Source organism: Musca domestica, unplaced genomic scaffold (assembly GCF_030504385.1).
Source record: "Musca domestica strain aabys unplaced genomic scaffold, Musca_domestica.polishedcontigs.V.1.1 13, whole genome shotgun sequence".
NCBI lineage: Eukaryota > Metazoa > Arthropoda > Insecta > Diptera > Muscidae > Musca > Musca domestica.
Genome location: NW_026712172.1, coordinates 13,874,331 through 13,889,741, shown reverse-complemented (window position 1 = coordinate 13,889,741; position 15,411 = coordinate 13,874,331).

Below are 15,411 nucleotides of genomic sequence, written 5' to 3'. Positions count from 1 at the left end.
TGTTTAAAATGTCTGTTCAAAAATAAGTAGATTTTTATATGTTTTCTTATACGACGTCTATTGGAGGTTGTTATGATATGCATTTTTCAACAGTTTTATCGAATTTGAATAATTTCTCATTCAAAAATTTCAATTTCATAATTGGTTTGACAGGTTAGTGTGCCTGGAGATGTGTCGATGCGACTGCATGTATTCTTCTACCATGGTATACACTGTTAAACATGGCAGAAGAATACAGGTAGATGCATCAACGCATGGGAGCATTGATTGATATGTCAAAAAAAAAATTAAATGTTTTTTTCGAATATAAATATATTTTTATATGTCTTCTTGTACGACGTCATTCGGAGGTTATTATAACTCGTGTTTTTCAACAATTTTTACAAATTTAAATAATTTTTCATTCAACATTTTCAATTCCAAAATTAGTTTGACAGTTCATTGTCCCAGCAGCTGTGCCAATGCGACTACCTATATTCTTCTACCATGCTGTTAAATAAGTTGAATCTCTGACAGATTGTCATTTTGAAGGCCGAATATTAGGGCCTATAAAAAATAATAAAAAAGGGCAAATATGAAATAAAAAAATGTGAATGTTTGGAATTGGCAAGAATTGCAATTGAGCAAAATTTTAAAATAATTAATATGAACATCGATATTATTTACCATGCGATTACAATAGACAGGGCAACAAGTTGTGAAATTGTCAAAATACCATAAAATATTGTCTTTATGACGTAGGCATACCGAAAATTGACAAATTATCCATAGTACAATTACCCGTTCTACGATTACATTTTTTCATTGTCAAATTTATATTTTGGCAAGATTTTTTTTATTTCAGACAAAATATTTTCTAATTTTCGCGACTTTTAGAGGGTATAAAAGTCAAATAAAATAGGAAACTAAAATACTGGTCGGATAAGTCATGTCAAACTTAATTATGGAATGATTGAATTTGGTTTGGTATTCTACCTTTTTTCAATTTTAGGAAACCTGAATAAACCGCTATACCGGGTGAGATGAAAAAACTGCAACCAAAAGACTGCTGTCATTTCTAAGCCACTCTTTCCAGTGACAGCTATATTGTTTACATGCGTACAAAAGCATTTTGGTGAGAATTTTCCAGAAAAAAAGTTATTCGTGATGGAATTCAAGCGTGATAGTGTGATTTCTTTATATTTGGCTGGAGAACCACAAGTGGCTATCGTTAGAGAACTCCAGCATTTAAATATGAATAAATCTCTTGTGTCTCGTACCATCGCTTGTTACCGTGATACTGGTAGCGTAGGCCGACGTCAAGGAAGAGGACGGAAGAAAACAACAACATCAGCAAAAATGGTTCGAAAAGTAAAGAAGGGACTTGGTTGAAACCCGCGTCGCAGTGGCCGAAAAATGGCATATCGCAATATTCCATTCGGCAAATATCGCAATATTCCATTCGGCAAATGAGCTCGGGGTAAAGCCATTGAAATTCCAAAAAGTACAAGAGCTTACACCGCAACAAAAACAGAAAGAAAATAGACTCAATAGAGCTAAGCAGTTGCTTCGCTTGGCCGAAAGTGATGAACTGCCGAATTTACTTTTCTCCGATGAGAAAACACACGTTGTCCAGCAGTTTGTAAACAAACAAAATAATCGTGTTTACTTGCGAAAGAGGTTAGCTGAAAATGTGCACCTTCGCAAGTTGGTTGGCCACCAGAACTCAAGTGCCGGCCATGGTGATGGTGTGGCGCGCCCTAACAGCCGATGGTCGCTTTCCGGTCGTATTAATCGACCGTGACATCAGAATAAATGCTGAATATTATTGCGAAAATAATCTGAAAGAAGTATTAAAACCTTGGGCACGCAAACATTTTGGCTGCAAACCTTGGACATTCCAACAGGGCTCAGCACCATCGCCTCACAAGAGTTGTTACGAAATGAGGTTCTTCACTTCATTTCCAGCGCACAATGGCCACCAAAAACTCCGGATACCAATCCGTTGGACTATTGTGTCTGGAGTATTTTGGAAAGCAAGGTTGACACTAAATAATATCAAGGTGTCGATCAAGCAAGCGCTTCGCCGGGAATTAGCCAAAATACCGCAGAGCAACATTCGGGCAGCGTGTGATGGTTTCATTGGCCGTTTGATGGCCATAATTCGTGCCAAGGGTGACCATCTCGAACAAATCTAAACTTATTCTAAAATTTGACACTATTTTCGATATTTTTGCCTTTATTCAAAAAAAAAAAAAAAATAAATAAATAAATAAAAAAAAAAATTAAAAATTATGGAATTTGACTTTGATGCAGTTTTTTATCTCACGAGTTCCCCCGAACCAATATCTAACCCAATTCAACTACTACACCACAAATGCTCTTTTCGTAATTCTAGCCACTCTTTGTAAACTCTTTACAACACCTGAAGTGAGCTTGATGCCAAATTGTTATTGTCACCCTAAGTTGGCTTTAATTTGAACCATTTATACTTGTTTTTATATTTCTCTACCAAAGGACTTATTTCTATGACACATTCATCTTCAAGTTATTCATTGTTGTCGGAAGAGTCCTTAGTTAAAAATTCACATAAATCTTACTTAAATATGTGTGCGAGTGTGTGTGTGTGACAAAAAAAAACGTTACAAAAGAAACAACAAAAAGTACTGAGAAATGTACACTGGAATAGCATTTAAAAATTTTGAAATGCGAAGGGTCTTACAAAAGTTTAGTTTTGTTTGCTATTCTATGGTTGCAAACAGAATGGCGTTCCATAAATAATGTCGCTAAAATCATCGAAATACCGAATATCGGGAGGTACCGTTATATGGAGGATATACGATATCGTGGAGCCACATATACAATTCTCTTCTAGGGGGTAATGTACTCCGAAGGAGTGTATTTTGAGACAATTCCATTGAAAAATGGGGCTAAAATCATTAAAATTACGAATATCGGGAGGTACCGTTACATGGGGAATGTAGGATATCGTAGACCTATATAGATAAATCTCTTACTGGCAGTAAGGTACCTGCAAAGAACTTCTTTCGTAGAATTTTAGACAATTCCATTAAAAATATGTGCCTAAAATCATCAAAATACCGAATATCGGGTGTACCGTTATATGGGGTCCATACGATATAATCGACCGATACATCTTTTAACTTGACCTGCCTGCAGACAAGAGAGTGATCTTAGCAAAATTTTAGCTTCCTTTCTTTATTGGTTTTGACTTTAGCGTGATAACAACAGATTTGCAGGGCTAAATCGTCTAAGAATTTTACGTAGATGAAGAATATATATACTTTGTTAGGTCTAAAATTATTACTTCGATGAGTTACAAACGGAATGACGAACTTAATATACCCTCCATACTATGTTTGGTGGAGGTTTTAAAAATTAAATATGCTTTGGAAATTACCGAATTGTAATAAACTGCATTATAAACAATATGGCGCCCAACGTAAAAAAAATTAATGTTATTTTAATTTATTTAAGTAATTTCGGAAACAGCATTAAATTTTAGAATAAGTTTAGATTTGTTCGAATTGGTCACCTTTGCATGAATTATGGCCTTCAAACGGACAATGGAACCGTCACACGCTGTCTGAATGTTGCTCTGCGGTATTTTGGCCCATTGCCGGCGAAGCGCTTGCTTGAGGTAACGACACTTTGGTATTTTTTAGTGCCAACCTTGACACAGTAGTCCAAGGGATTGGTATACGGAGAGTTTGGTGGCCATTGTGCGCTAGAAATGATGCGAGGAACCTCATTTTGTAATCATTCATGGGTGGCGCGTGCTGAGTGCGATGGTACCTAGTCCTCTTGGTACGTCCAAGGTCTGCGGCCAAAATGTTTGCGTGCCCAATTCTTTAATACACCCTCCAGAATATTTTGGCGATAATACTCGGCATTTATTCTGATGCCACGATCGATTAATACAAGCGGAGAGCGACCATCGGCTGTTATGGCGGCGCTTGAGTTCTGGTGGCCAACCGAAGGTGCACATTTTCAGCTGACTTCTTTGGCAAGTAAATACGATCTTTTTGTTTGTTTACAAACTTCTTCTTCTATTCGGAGAAAACCAAATTCGGCAGTTCATCACTTTCGGCCAAGCAACTCTTTAGCTCTTTTGAATCTATTTTCTTTTCGTTGAGGTGTAAATTCTTGCACTTTTTGGAAATTCAATGGCCTTACCCTGAGCTAATTTTTCATTTTTTTTGCCAAAGTGCATATTGCGATATGTTCAGCTCATGAGCCATTTTTCGTCCACTGCGAAGCGGGTTTCAATCAAGTCGCTTCTTTACTTTTAGAACCATTTCTGCTGATGTTGCTGTTTCTGTTTTCTTCCGTCCACTTCCTTGACGTTGGGCTACGCTACCAGAATCACGGTAACGGGCGATGGTACGAAACACAATAGATTTATTCACATTTGAATGCTGGAGTTCTCTAACTATCACACTTGAATTCCATCACGAATAATTTTTTTTCTGGAAAATTCTCACCAAAATATTTTTGTACGCATGTAAAGGATATAATGACCTGTCACTGGAATAATTTTAACAGTTGTCGGACGACTGGATTAGAAATGACAGCAGTCTGAAGTTGGTTGCATTTTTTTGATCTCACCCTGTACTTTGTCAGGTCCAAAATTATTACTCCGATGAGTTAGGAACGGAATAACGAATTTAATATACCCTCCACACTATGTTTGGTGGAGGTTATAAAATTAAAATTTGGTTTGGAAGTTACTGAATTGTACTGTACCGCCTTATAAACAATATGGCGCCCAACGAAGAAATTTTAAAAATTTTAGTTAAAATGTTATTTTAATTTATTTAAATAATTTTTTTTCCAGAAACAAGGAGCCCTGGAAATTTAATATGTTTTCGAAGGAAAATATCGTAATGGCGCCCAATGTACGGGAATTGTATTTTCAAAAATGGCGCCCAATATAGTTTCGGTGAATCAAAGAATCCTGGAAATTTAAAATGTTTTCAAAGAAAATGTCGCATTGGCGTCCAATGTACGGTAATTGTATTTTCAAAAATGTTTCACTCATCTTGTTTCACGAATACAGATTTTTCTTCAGACTTCTATTGCTGGCGCCCAACGTAGAATACCGAAAAGTAAATGAGAATATGATTTTATGAACTACCTATGACTTATAAATAAAACAATTCTTTCCAAATGACTATCAGTAAAGTAGAGTTTCAAGAATTGTTTCGAAGAACTACCAATTAACGTGGATTTTTTAAAAATTTTAAAAATCGCAAACAATAAACCATTAAAAGATATTTTCAAAAAAAAAAAAAAAAAATAAATAATAATAATAATAATAATAATTTGCAATAAACAGAAACAAATAAAACAAGTTAAAATCTGGAAGTTCGGCCAGACTGAATTTTGAATACCCTCCACCATTTGAAACTAATTTGGCAATTTTCAAGAAAATAAATAAATAAAATCAGTTAAATTTGCCAAAATCTCCGGATACTAATCCGTTGGACTATTGTGTCTGGAGTATTTTGGAAAGCAAGGTTGGCACTAAAAAATACCCAAGTGTCGATCACCTCAAGCCAAATGTGGCCGTCATATTAGGGTCTAAACGACGAAGTGGAGCTGCATAGGCAACTTTTGTCATAAGTTTTACAGTATTCAAACGCGAAACTTGAAAAAAATCGGTGAATAGTGTACCTAAAACCAAAAATATAGGGAGGTACTATTATATGGGGCTATAAAAAATTTGAACCTGCACAGACAAATTTTTGCCTGAGGCTGCATTACGAACTTCACATACCAAATTTGAAACAATGTCACTAAAATCATCAAAATATCAAATATAAGGAGGTACCGTAATATGGGGGCTATACGAAGACGTGGACCTACACAGACAATTTTCTGCCTGAGGCTGTAGTATTCATTACAAACTTCAAATGCCAAATTTAAAAATAATTCCGGTGAATAATGTCGCTAAAATCAACAAAATACCGAGTATCGGGAGGTACCATTATATGGAGGCTATACCAAAACGTGGATCTATACATACAATGTTTCGCCACCGGAGCTGGAACCCATTATGACCAACAAATACCAATTTTTAGACAAATCCGTGGTGAAATTTGGCAAAAATCATCAAAATACCAAAAATCGGAAGGTACCGTCATATGGGGGCTATACCAAAACGTGGACCTATACATGCAATGTTTCGCCACCGGAGCTAGAACCAATTATGACCAACAAATACCAATTTCTAGACAAATCCGTGGTAAAATATGGCAAAAATCATAAAAATATCAAAAATCGGAAGGTACCGTCATATGGGGGCTATACCAAAATGTGGACCTATCCATCCAATGTTTCGCCACCGGAGCTAGAACCAATTATGACCAACAAATACCAATTTTTAGACAAAACCGTTGGAAAATGTTTCAAAAATCATGAAAATACCGAATATCGGTAGGCACTAATATATGGGGTCTATATGGGGGGTTATATGGGGACTATACCAAAGCGTGGACTCATACATACAATATTTCGCCACTCGAACTAGGACCCATTATGACCTACAAATATAAATTTTCGGACAAATCAAACTTATAATTAAGATTTTTAAATTATTTTTCTAAGGAATTATTGCTTTTAAATATTTTTAAAACACTGGATATTCTCGCGTTAACCCAATAAAATCTCTCCCTCTCTCTCTCTCTAATTAACGGCAACATATTGGGAAGTTTCTTCGAAACTCGGATTGTTATTGTTATGAGAAAGTGTCGATACCCCTCGCTAGGGAGCCCACAAATGTTGTCACATACTGTAAATCCCCATCCTCAATATATCACAGTGTGACATCTCACGTACGTGAACACTCACACACACACACACACACACCATGTGACGAAGCATGAAAACAGCATCTGCACCATAACAAAACAACAATCCTCCATTAACTACAACGTACGAACATTGTACATACATATGAAATGTACGCGCCAAGAAGCTGTTTAATGCCATTTGGCGGTGCTACAACACTCACTTGGCGTTTACATGTCTACTCTGATATCTATCCGAGCAGTTAAAATGTGCGAATGGGATACAAATAAGGACAACTCAATACTCTTTGGGTGAAGCTCAAGGAAGAAGAAAAAAAAGCAACACAACACATAACAAAGAATGAAAAATGCACGAAAGCAACGCGAAAGCCGCTTTTCTTTTGCGCTTACATAACGCACAGCTGTCATAACATCTCTGCAGAAATTGACATTTCATTGTCTATTGTCAGACGTAAATCGGCTTGACATTGTGGGCCATCCAACGAAAATTAAATTCAATATGTTGCCGATAAGCTCTGATGAGTGGGTGTTTAAGTTGATTAATGGTTCCGCGCAATGGATTGCAATTTTGAATTATGCCAGTTTGACAAATGAATTAATTATGGATGGCATAATCGGTTCAGAGGATTTTATTTTTTTTATAATTTTATTTCGGCAAACAGTAAATGAATGAATGGCGCCCAATGCAAGAAATTCTCGTTTGTCGGATTCTCTAGATTTTTTTTTGTCTTTTTGACTTTATTTTCAGAAATCTCAGGATTGGTGTATTAATTTACCCTCCACCTTGGAAAGGAGGGTATGTTAACTTTGTCATTCCGTTTGTAACATCCCTAAATATTCGTCGTAGACCCCATAAAGTCTATATATTCACAATCAGCATAACATTTTAAGTCGATTTAACGATGTCAGTCTGTTTGTCTGTTGAAATCACGATAAAGCTCAAATTATTTGACGTAGGGCGTCAACATTTAGCAGAACAGTTTGTATTATATCTAGGATAGTTGGTGAAAACCAGTAAAGAATGTCCTAAAGTTGGGCGGGGCCGACTTTATGATACCCTACACTACTTTGCCAACTTAGTAGAGCTCCACATAACAATTAAAAGTTTTTATGGTAGAATTCAATCATACACGCTATGATTATAATTTAAAGTTCAAAGGACTAAATATGCCGAAGCATTTGTATCTTTTAAATTCGGACTTGTATTGCCCATTTGGTGCAAAAGTTACATATGGGAGCTATATCCAAATCTGAACCGAACTCGATAAAAATTGGCAAAGATATTTTTGAGCTGTATTTGATATATTTCCCAGAGAGATCCTCAAAAGTAACTGTGGGTCTATCTCGCTTCCTTCTCCATGTTACAAACAAATGCACAAAGACATAATACCCTTACCACTATGTGGTGTAGGGTATAATGAGATATATCGGTCCACTGTCGGTACCTCCCGAAATTCGGTATTTTGATGATTTTTGCCACATTTTTTTACGAATTTGTCTGTAAATTAGTATTTGTAGCTCATAATGGGTCCTAACGGTACCTCCCGATATTCGGTATTTTGATGGTTTTTGCCACATTTTTTCATTGATTTGTCTGAAAATTGGTATTTTTAGGCCATAAAGGGTCCTAGGCGAAACATTGTATGTAAAAGTCCACGCTTTGGTATAGCCTCCATATAACGGTACCTTCCGATAATTGGTATTTGGATGATTATTTCCACATTTTTTCACGTATTTGTCTAAAAATTGGTATTTGTTGGTCCTAATGGGTTCTAGCTCCTTTGGCGGAACATTGTATCTATAGGTCCACGTTTTTGTATAGCCCCATATAGCGGTATTTTGATGATTTTAGCCACATTTTTCAATGGAATTGTCTGAAAATCCTCTTTATTCTTTCTTTATTTCCTAGAAGAGGACCACAACTTCGTATAGCCTCCATATAGCGGTTTTCATTCGAGCGTTATTTTTCGACAGATTTTTTGGAAATTTTTCAAGTTTCTTGCAAATGGTGGAGGGTATTCAAATTTCGGTCCGGCAGAACTTACTGCTTTTAACTTGTTTTCTCTAAAAAAGGTCGATGCAAATGTTTGGGAATTCCACAGGTAACACCCTTTCCTCTGTCCCACGTGCACAAAAGTGAAATGCTAGACATATAACGGTGCAAAATTTTCGACAGCATAATGTGTCTTCATTAATATTTGATTCAGCGGACACACTTGATAGGGTTAGCGTATTATGTATTTATCGCTAAGTAGATCCAGATGGCAAAATGTACTAACTTTATTCTGCTTGGCAGAATCATTCGTGTAAAGGTTACAATTGTTCTCATCGATTTTCACCTTATTTATTTATTTGAAGTTCGTTATGTATACTACAGCCTAAGACAGAAAATTGTCTGTGCTCCTCATATTCGGTATTTTGATGATTTTATCGACATTTTTCATCGGAAATGTTTCAAATTTGGTATTTGTATAATGGGTTCTTGCACGTTTGACGAAACATTGAAGGTATACGTCCACGTTTTGGTATAGACCCCTTACAACGGTACCTCCCGATATTCGGTATTTTGATGATTTTGGCCACATTTTCCCATGAATTCGTCTAAAAATTGGTATTTGTTGCTCAAAATGGGTTCTAGCTCGTAATGCGAAACATTGTATGTATAGGTTCACGTTTTGGTATAGTTCCCATATAATGGTACCTCCCGATATTCGATTTTTTATAAAAATTGGTATTTGCAGTTCATAATGGGTTCTAGCCCTGTGCAAAACATTCAATATTTATATTCCACGTTTTCCTAAAGTGCACATATTACTATTCCCTCCGATATTCGGTATTTTGATAATCCTAGTCACATTTACCCAAATAATTGTTTAAAATTTGGTATTTTAGAAGAATTGATAGATGACAACCATTGAAGTATTAAATTGCCAATAGAGGTTTTCGTTTTGGTATGGTCCCATATAACGGCCTCATTTACTTTTCGTTTTTTTTTTTTTTTTTTTTTTGATAAATTTCGGTCTTACTGGTCTATGAAGTTTAAAGTGAAACACGCTTGGATTTAGATACATTTATATAAAAATGTTCCCTTTACCCTAAGGTGGAGGGTATTGAAAGTTCAGCCCGGCCGAACTCAGCTGTTTTTTTTACTTGTTAGATTTATTTTCGAAACGAATCCAATATCCATCTTCATTGATTACTTCTTCCTGCAAACTATTCTTCCTGAGGCTCATTAGGGTATAGCTGAGGTGTTTTTAAAATAACTATTTCTATTTCTAGAACTATAATCGAGCATTTTACTCACATCCATAATAGATTGAATTATATCGTATACCATCCACACATTCCTCCAACAATCGACGAGAGTTTTGCAAACTTAAGTTATTTTGCATTTTAGCACATTTATGTGAACGTTGATAATGTTGCGGTTCATTTGCCATATAATTCCAATTAATTATACCGATGTTATTACTAATTATAGCAACATTTGTCATTAGTTAATGTAATACTCTGGCTTTGGGAGAACAACATAAACGGATTTTCAAATGCATATCAGGGTATAATGAAATTAAAAAACATTTTATATATTTTTTAAGCTTTTATAAGGAACTTTCATCGAATAGTCTTGACGATCCCATTCCGAGGCGGAATTTATTCAGTACATATTGGTAGCGTAAGTAATTGCTGTGTTTCTGTATGTTCGTAATCACAGGACTGGTAAAATAGTAAAAGTTACAATTCTGAGGGAAATATTTTGTCCAAAAGGTACGGGAGGGTAAAACTAGTTGCAATTTTAAAACTTTCTATTGTCGAGGAGTTACTACTCAGTGGCACCAAGAAAGATAAAAGAAGGTTTCGTTTGTGCCGACACTTTTTTGTGACTTCCATCGTAGAAAATAGCGATAGTTTACAACTGTTGACGAATTGGACAAAAAAATCAAGTATAAAGGCTGAACTTTGAATACCCTCCACCATTTGGAACGAATTTGGCAATTAAAAAAAATAATTAAAATATCCGTAAACATTTTTTTTTTAAAATCTTATAAATACCGAATGTAGCCGCTATATTAAGTTCTACACGACGACGTGGACCAGCATGGGCAACTTTTGTCATAAGCCATTACAATATTCAAATACGAAACTTGAAAAAATTAATAATGTCACTAAAATCATCAAAAACCCGAATAAAGGGAGGTACCGTAATATAGGGGCTATACGAAGACGTGGACCTGCGCGGAAAATTTTCTATGTTAGGCTGTGGACTCCATTACGAGCTCCAAATACCACATTTGAAACAATTGCGGTGAATAGTACAAAGGGAGATGAAAAAACTGCAACCAACTTCAGGCTGCTGTCATTTCTAAGCCACTCGTCCGACAGCTGTTAAAATTATTCCAATGACAGCTCATTATATTGCTTACAAGCGAACAAAGGCATTTTGGTGAGAGTTTTCCAGAAAAAAGTTATTCGTGATGGTATTCAAGCGTGATAGTCTGATTTCTTTATATTTTTGGCTGGAAAACCACAAGTGGCTATCGTCAGAGCTTTCCTGCATTTAAATGTGTGGTCGCTCTCCGCTCGTATTAATCGACCGTGACATCAGAATAAATGCCGAATATTATCGCGAAAATGTTCTGGAGGGTGTATTAAAGCCCTGGGCACGCAAACATTTTGGCCGTAGACCTTGGACATTCCAACAGAACTCAGCACCATCGCACTCAGCACGCCCCACCCAAGAATGGTTACAAAATGAGGTTCCTTGTTTCATTTCCAGCGCACAATGGCCACCAAAAAATCTCTAGATACCAATCTGTTGGACTATTGTGTCTGGAGTATTTTGGAAAGCAAGGTTGGCACTAAAAAACAGAGCAGATCAACATTCGGGCAGCGTGTGACGGTTTCATTGGCCGTTTGAAGGCCATAATTCGTGCCAAAGGTGACCAATTCGAACAAATCTAAACTTATTCTAAAATTTGATGCTATTTGCGACATTTTTTGCTTTCATTCAATAAAATTTAAAAAAAAGGAAAAATTATGGCGTTTGACTTTGTTGCAGTTTTTTTTTATCTCACCCTGTATATATATTCTTGATCAGCTTAAAATTCGGAGTCGTCCGTTTGTTGTAATCATGCTAGAGTCACGAATTAAGAAAGGAATTTAAAATTTTGCACAGATCAGTATTTTGTCTGCAGGCAGGTCAAGTTCGAAGATGGGCTGTATCGGTCCACGATATTCGTTATATTGATGATTTTATGATATTGTGGGAAATTCTACACAAGGAGTTCCTTCTACCCCCAAAAGAGTATTGTCTATATAGCTCCCCGATATTGAGTATCGGCACCTCCCGATATTCGGTATTTTGGTGATTGTATTCAATGGAATTGTTTGAAAATCTACACAAGAAGTGTACTTTATCCCCTGGAAGAGAATTGTCTGCATAGGTCCACGATATCGTACAGCCCACAAACAACGGCCCGATATTCGGTATTTTGATGATTTCAGGGACATAATTCACCGCAATTGTTCCAAATTTCGTATTTAAAGTTCTTGTGGATACTGCAGCCTATGACAGAAGAATTGCGATTCAGGTTCAAGTCTTCATATAGCCCCTATATAACGATACCTGCCCATATTCAGTATTTTGACGATTATAGGGACATTATTCATTGGAATTGTTACAAATTTTGTATTTGAAGTTCGTAGTGGGTGCTATAGTCTATGACAAAAATTTTTGTATGCAGGTCTTCGTATAGGCCCCATATGACGGTACCTCCGGATACTCGGTATTTGTATTTGAAGTTCATAATGGGTACTACAGCCTATGACAACAAAATTCGTAGGTAGGTTCACGTTTTCGTATATCCCCCATATAACGGTACATCCCGATATTCGGTATTTTGATAATTTTAGCGACATTATACGCCGGAATTTTTTTAAATTTGGTATTTGAAGTTCGTAATGGGTACTACAGTCTACGTAAGCAGGCCTACTTCTACGCACAGTCTCCATGAAACAGTTTTCTTTTAAGTGGTAGTTTCCGGAAGATTTTTGGAAATTTTCAAGTTCCTTCCAAATGGTGGAGGACTGGACTTAGTACGGAAACATCTTCAAATTCTTTACCAAAATTCGCTGTAAAGACCGTCGACTGATACCCATTTGCGTGGTGCGTCGTCTGGCCGATGTCGACGGCGCTTCCATAACATCCTGGTTTGCGGTAGCAATATTCTCTGCAGAACGGATATTCCGGGCAGCATATTTTTGTTGGAACAGTCTCTTCAAAGCGAGCTGCTAAACGTCTCAGTGTTTCACCAGTAGCCGTTGGACGGCCAGGAAATCTGCGACGAAATCCATGTTGTGCAAAATTCCGACCGACCGATTATTGGTCAAATAAATAGTCACAAATATTCCATGTTCTGGAGTATTTTAGTTTTTTATACCCTCCACCATACTATGGAGGGTATATTAATTTTGTCATTCCGTTTGTAACTCCTCGAAATACTCATGTCAGACCCAACAAAGTATATACATTCTTGATCAGCGTAAAATTCTATGCCGATTTAGCCATGTCCGTCTGTTGTAATCACGCTATCTTTCGAACAAATTGAGATAGAAGGCTAAAATTTTGCACACATGTATATTTTGCAGGTAGGCAGGTTAAATTCGTAAATGGGCCATGTAGGTCCATGTTATTATATAGCCCCCATATAACGGTACCTCCCATATTCGGTATTTTGATGATTTTAGCGACATTATTTGCCGGAATTGTTTCAAATTTGGTATTTAAATTTCGTAATGGATACCTTATCCTAAGTCAAAAAATGAGCCATGTAGGTCCACGTCTTCATATAGCCCCCATATAACGGTACCCCCCGATATTCGGTATTTTGATGATTTTAGCCACATTTTCTAATGGAATGGTCTGAAAATCCACAGAAGGAGTTCCTTTTGAGTACTTTATCACTTAAAAGAGAATTATCAATATAGGTCCACGATATCATATAGCCCCTCTATAATGGTACCTCCCGATATTCGGTATTTTGATGTTTTTAGCCATATTTTTCAACGGAATGGTCACAAGGGGTTCTTTGTACACAAGGGGTTTTTGTGAGCACTTTACCCACCGACAGAGAATTCTCTATATAGGTTAACGATAACGTATAGCTCCCATATAACGGTACCCCGCGATATTCGGTATTTTGATGATTTTAGCCACATTTTCCAATCGTATTGTCTGAAAATCCACACTCGGAGTTCCTTGTGAGTACTTTACACGCAGACTTAGATTTGTCTTTATAGGTCCACAATATCGTATATCCCCCCATATATCGGCACCTTCCTATATTAGATATTTTAAAGATTTTAAAAGAATTTTTATTGGATTTTATTTTTTTGAAAATTTTCTAATTCCTTCCAAATGGTGGAGGGTATTCAAAGTTGAGCCCGGCCGAACTTACTGCTTTTTTACTCGTTTTTCAACTAATTTCGGTACAATCTTTTACAACAATCGTCATATGTGATAGATAATCAGTAGCTCCCACATATCCCGATTGCTATTGTTGTTGGTCGATTTAAATAAATTACCATTAGCGAAAATTGAATATATTCAGTGGATGGATCTGCGCGAAAAGTGTGCGTGTGTGTGAGTGCTTGCCGCAGAAATAATCAGTCAAGCTAAAATTCCATTTCCCCTCCCCCCAAACTCGCTCGAATTTCTCATTGTCTTTTAAAAAGCACTGGCGCGCGCCCTCGCACACTGTCAACCGTTTGTTTCGAATTTTTGTAATTAAACAGATTATGGAAATTTCTGTGTTAATTAAACTTGAGCACATAACGACTTGTTGGTTGGTTGTGTGTCCAGGCAGGCAGCGTCGTCGTCGTGGCTCACAAATATTCGCCGAGTAATCAAAAATTTGTTTGGGGGCGAATTTTTGGGTAATTGTTACAAATCCTGGCTGACAGCTGGAAATTAACTTCGCCAACATGCAATGTGGACATCCCTGGCTCTATTTTAGGATAATTGGCAAGGATTAAAGTGCAGGGTTGAAATAATAATGAATGACAAATTTTAATTTATTTAAGCCGAGAAGATTAGGGAGTTGTAGATAGAGGAATTTGCCGAATGGCATTTATTATTTATTTCGGCTAAGTTGTCAAATCTTACTCAGCTGTAAGAATAATTTGAGTAACGAACATTATTACTGGTTGGGAGACTGATGATAAATTTGTAATCTAAGATTGGAATGAAGTCTTAATAAGGAAATTTGGAATAGAGATTGAGAGATGCCATAGTATGGAGGGTATATTAAGTTTGTCATTCCGTTTGTAACACCTCGAAATATACATTTTAGACCCCACAAGGTATATATATTCTTGATCAGTATCCGTCTGTGGAAATCACTCTAGCTTCCGAACGAAATAAAGTAGGTTGATAAAATTTTACTCAGATGTGTATTATGTCTGCAGGACTTTTGATATTGAAAATGGGCCATGTAGGTCCACGTTGTGGTATAGCCCCCATGTAATGGTACCTCCCTTCTTTCGGTATTTTGATGATTTTAGCGACATTATTCATCGGAATTGTTTCAAATTCTTTATTTGA